The sequence below is a fragment of the Vespula pensylvanica genome, chromosome 24 (genome assembly GCF_014466175.1).
Source record: "Vespula pensylvanica isolate Volc-1 chromosome 24, ASM1446617v1, whole genome shotgun sequence".
In the NCBI taxonomy this organism is placed as follows: Eukaryota; Metazoa; Arthropoda; class Insecta; order Hymenoptera; family Vespidae; genus Vespula; species Vespula pensylvanica.
The window spans coordinates 635,315-641,208 of NC_057708.1; the positions used below are offsets into that span (position 1 = coordinate 635,315).

Sequence of the window (5,894 nt, forward strand, 5' to 3'; positions counted from 1 at the left end):
CTCTCTCTTTGTCTCTCTTTCTATCTGTCTTTCACACCGTTCTACCATGCAATTCCGATTTTGACACGCGCGATTGCTTAGTGATAACGGTTCATCGATCGGAAATCAGTATCAACTTCCGTACCGGTCACGTTATTTTCTACGTAATTTTTTATTTACTTTTTTATATTTTTATTTTTATTTCTATATATCTTTTTCCTTCTCTTCTCTTCGTTATTTTTGTTGCTCGCGTGAAAGATAAGCAACCAATTTAATAATAGATTTTCTTCGATCTTCTTTGAAGTTGGATAAAAATTATATATATACACATACACACACGTATATATATATATATATTTCTTTTCTAAATTTTATATATATATACATATATATATATATATATATTTTTAGAGAAGGAAGATTCGACTGATCGTTGAGTTTCGATCGTTGAAAAGGTTATCATAGATGTTAAGTTTCCTCTTTTCTCGATTACTAACCAGTAGAAAATGAGATAAGAAAGAGACAGTAATAGTAATAGTAATAGTAATAGTAATATTAGTATTAATAATAACAGCAGTAGTGGTAAGTGTAAATGTTCGTAAAATGTAGATGCTCGGATACTATTGAAAATATTATTTTCAAATTATTATACAATTGTCGTAAACTATTACTACTACTACTACTACTACTACTACAGTTACTACTGCTTCTAATATAGCAATAATATATAATATATATATATATATATATATATATTATTACAAAATTATTCTACTACTATTATCAAAAATAATATTTCGTAAATAATTAAATTACTTACGACATTATATTACTATTAATAGTACTATTCTTTAACATATAACATATACACTAATATTATTAATTTAATTCATTGTTATTCGATATACTTTTATAAATACTAAATGACAATACATAACGAACGAGGATATATAGAAATTTCCGTTCTGACGCTTAAACGTGTTAGAGTTTCATCTTCTTGTCCTCGTTTTTCTCTCTTATACCGTATTTCTTCTCTCTCAACAAACAAACAAACTTATCAATGTATGCATATACATATAAAGAGATACATACATATATACGAATATATACGTATATAAATCTACGAACGTATCGTACCTACGTGTATTCGTATATACACCTACGAAATGACTAACACGATGACGCGCGGTTTTACGATGTAACCTTTGACACAAACTCCCTCCTTCTTCTTGCTTATATATACCTATACACGTACACGTATACTCTAATACACGTATACTCCAATATACGTACACGTTCATACCTTGATTTTTCTTATCGTTGAAACTCACTGTTAAGAAATATATATATATATATATATATATATATATATATATATATAGAAAGAGAGAGAGAGAGAGAGACAGATACACACACACATATGTATATATGTATACACATACATACGTATGTATAGCATAGACAGACACAATTCTTTTATATGATATAATATGACAACGGGAATCGTTTTTCCTCGGCTTTAATCGATTCAATTTTTATCTGTCTCTCTTTCTCTTTGTTTTTTTTTTTTTTTTCCTTTTCCTTCTTTTTTTCTACTTCATATTTTTCCTACAGCACGTACGTTATACGACACTTTAAATTGTTTATTACATTTGAAGCATACATCTCTTCCTAGTGTTCCTTCTCGTTTGAATTTCCCGCTCAATCGGTAAACGTCGTGTCGCACAGGTAAACCAATGATATAACCTTTACGATTTATATTCAACGTTACGCGGGAAAATTTGATTCGGTAAAGGGTCACCAGAGTTAGAAATTTCGTGTTCGTTGCTTTCTACCTCTTTCACCCTTCATTTCTCTCTCTCTCTCTCTCTCTCTCTCTCTCTCTTTCACCCTCTCTATTCCCGAAGTCCTCCTCCACCTCACATCTACCTCGTTTCATCCCATCACATCCCTATCCACATCCATGACGTACTTTCTCGCGTTAAAGAGAAACTTTTAAAATAACTGCAAGTTCTTCCTTGAACCAAAATGAAAGAAATAAAGTAATGCTTACAATGTTCCTTTTGTGTATTTGATTTGATTTGATTTGATTTGAGATTTGGATTGGAAATTATTTAACGTAGATTCGTTAAATTAAATTCGACGTTTCCGTACATCGTACAGCGCCTACGAAATAAGCATCTAACTTTTGTTAATTTCTTGTAATATTCCAATTATTTGTTAGCTCTTCGTTAGGTCTATCTTTTCTTTCTTTTTTTTCTTTTTGTCTTTTTCATTTTTGTTCAAGTATATCTTCATATTTTCATATTTGTTTTATCTGTTTCGTTTCTTTTTTCTTTTTTTTTTCTTTTTTTTTTTCTTTTTTACTTTGTTTTTTCTTTTTTATTCTTTTCATAGAAATCATTCATTGTCGTATACGTATAGAAATTTGTAGTATAAATTATATTACGTGATATAGAAACATTAGATATTTGTACATCTTAATATTATTATAATAGAAAAATTATAATAATGAACTTCCAATATACTCGTACATACAAGCATACAGATATATAAAAATGTTGCGTAATAATAATGCATGGCTTATACATTGTATAATGCATATTACATTGTATACAATTTTATAAATACAATCCCGCTTAAAAAGAAAGAAAGAAAAAAAAAAAAAGAAAAAGAAAAAAAAAACAAAGAAAATAAGACGGGCAAGAAAAACAAGACGTAACGAAACAAAACAACGAAAACAAGAAGAAGAAGAAAAAAAGAGAGAGATCGAGAAAGAACAAAAAAAAAAAAAAAAACAAAACAAAAAAAAGAACAAGAAAAAAAGGAGACAAAGGAAAAGAAACAAAATAATATAAGTATCAAAAGGGAGAATCGCTTAATCCTTCGTTAATAATTTACCCATTTTAAATCTCAAACGAATGAATATCATTTTAATCGCTAATGATATCATACGACTTATTGTTAGTGTTCCGCTTTAGTCATATAACATAAACATGGAATCATTTACGTATAGAAATAATGAATTCATTGATTATACGTCAACAGGTTTATAACAATCGTATGCGATACACCGATTACTTTATCGGTAGGTATAATTTCATCATTTTTTAATCTGACGCATACTTAAACGTATAGACATGCATAATTTACCCTGGTACATTGCTGCTGCTGCTGCTTAACCAACATATGTTCTTCACATATACATACACGTACGCACTTATATATAAAAAAAAAAAAAAAGAAGATGCATACATACGCACACGTACATACGTATGCGTACATACGTATACCTAGGTACATACGTAAGATACGATAACTTTTTATATGAAACGATTTAATCTAATAACATAAATAATATATCGATCGTATTTTAATAAATCAGAAAGAGATAGATAGGTAGATAGATAGATAGATAGATAGATAGATAGATAAATAGATAGATAGAAATAGAGTGTATATATGATGTGTATAAGAGAGAAAGAGAGAGCGAACGAAACCCTTCGTCGTTTACGAGAAAAGGAGGATGAGGAGGATGAGGAGGACGCATAAACGGTGCCGTTACAAGAAGGTCGGTCCTTTAAGCTCACTCGCAAGCCCTACTTTCGACAATACAGGAGCAACAAGTATTTACACGAGCTTTCACGTTGAAGCGTGCTCGTTAGCGCCTCCTCCTCTTCCTCCTCTTTCTCTTCTTCTTCCTCCTCCTCCTTCTTCTTCTTCTTCTTCTTCTTCTTCTTGTTCTCCTCTTTTTACAACGTATTACAACAAACTTTTCCAATGTTGAAAGAGACTCGCGTTAATCCTCTGTCTGTCGTCAACTCCGTTCGTTTCCATTCTCATCTTCTTTCACGTCCATTGTTAATTTTCTTCTACGGTTTTATAATCAATGATTCGATGAAAATAGAAAGAGAGAAAATGAATAAAATAACAGTATCAAAAAGGATATCGATGGAGAGAGACCAAGCTCGTCGTTCTTTTCGATCGATCGATCGATCGATCGATCGATCGGATTCAAATGTAAGATCGTATCGAGTAATATCGATAAGGGAAATTTGTGGGAACGTTTTCGAGACGTTCGTGCTTTTGTATCTGTGTCGTTGGTTCGTACGAGGCTTTGTGTGTAATAATAGAGGATAAGAAATTAAAGATGGCCGAGGAAATTTGCAAAACGGCGTAAGTTGTCGCGTTAATTCTTCTCAAATCGTAATCGAAGCGATATTGAATTATTGAAGGTAGTCGAATAACGAAAGGAAATGTTTGTTAAAACGTTTCGACAGACTGTGAAAAAATAAAAGCGGCGGGATATATTTGTTGAAATTATTCTGCACGAACGTGCAATTTTGTGGGTTTTAAAAATTTGTGAAATTAAAGAATCTCTTTTTTTTTTAATTCGACGGGATACTATTTTATAGAAGAAGGTAGACACGTTTGAAGAAATCATAAAAGAAGATGTCGAAGAACGAGAGGAAATATTTCAAGACTTTCGATGCGTTGTAAAAAAAAGTCACGTGAATGAAAATTCTCGAGAATGAGGATGAAAAATGAAAAAGAAAAAAAAAAGTAAAATAAAGATACGAATCGATTGTAATCGTTTCACGATTAATCCAAGATTAAACGAGGTATCGGTCGAAAAGTAAAATAATAGGCATAGGTAAAAAAGAAACAAAGTTACGGAAGGGTAGAAATACTTTTCTTTTTTTTTTTCGAGGCGTTCGTCAAAGCCGTCGAAAAAAATGACGGAAAAGTTTTACAAATTTGAGAAATACGTACGTTTATGGATTTACATTGAGCGTTCATAAAATAATAGTAATAATAATAACAACGTAACGAGATGTAACAAAATAACGTTTTTCGCGGAAGCGCGGAAGGTTCGTGTTCAGGAAGGTGAAAGAAAAAAGAGATAGCGGGAAAATTCAAATCTCAGATACTTAAACGAACTATATCAAATATCGTATCGTAACGATGTAAGAAAAACAATATCGAAATATCGCAAAGTTAGAACGTTTATACGAACTTCGATTAAAAAAGAAAAAAGAAAAAAAGAAAAGAAAAGAAAAGAAAATTCTGATAGAGAGGAAACGAGGAATAGGAGTTGAAGCGATTGAAGTGAATAATGGCGGGAAAATTTGAAATTTCTCGAGAAGAGAGCCGTGCGAGAACGTACGCGTAAATTGTGTGCGTGATTGTACCTATGTATTCGCACGTGTGTATTTGTGTGTGTGTGTGTGTGATATTTGACGAAGTCGAAGATACTTCGAGTACGAAATATAATGTAGAAATATTCCGTGACGTATCAGAAATCGCAAAGGTGGAGGAGAAGGAAACAAAGGAAAGAAAGAAAGAAAGAAAGAAAGAAAGAAAGAAAGAAAGAAAGAAAGAAAGAAAGAAAGAATGAAAGAAAAGGAAAAGAAAAAAAGAAATTGACGCGAGGAAAGGCGAGAGGAGGGCGAGAGGGTGGAGGGAAGAAAAAAAAATAATACAAAGGTCTTAAAGATGGCGGCAAGAACAAGGACGCAACGACAACGATAAAAATAAAAAAAACAATGCGAGCGATTTTCATCGTCGTCATATTATCGTCATATTATCATCGTAATCTTGGTCGTCATGATAATATAGTCATTTGAAACTCGATGAACAACAAGAACGATAGAGGGATGGGAAGGAGGAGTAGAAGGATTAGGAAGGAAGACGGTTCAAAGACGATTGGGTGGGGGATTGAACGAGCGAGCGAGTTAGCGAGTAGTTAGAGCGAGTTAGAAAGAGAAAGAGAAAGAGAAAGAGAAAGAGAGAGAGAGAGAGAAATTCGCGAGGATCAGATCTTGCATCTTGATACGTTCCTGTCGGTGCACAGTGCCGTACTGGAGAGAAGGGTGACGGTTATAAAGAGAGAGAGAGAGAGAGAGAGAGAGAGA

General features: G+C 32.3%; 1 long non-coding RNA gene across 35 annotated transcripts in view; it reads left to right on the top strand.

Moving 5' to 3' along the window:
• The window catches only part of LOC122637175, an 82,751-nt gene that overhangs the window by 65,758 nt on the left and 11,099 nt on the right, over positions 1–5,894 (top strand). The window contains exon 2 of one of the 35 annotated variants that reach the window (XR_006329171.1): positions 3,028–3,067. The exons of 33 other annotated variants lie outside the window; for them this stretch is intronic. This is a non-coding gene — a long non-coding RNA (uncharacterized LOC122637175). Of the gene's footprint in view, positions 1–2,788; positions 3,068–5,894 lie in introns of those variants that run through there. One more of the 35 variants, XR_006329153.1, reaches the window with a different exon arrangement.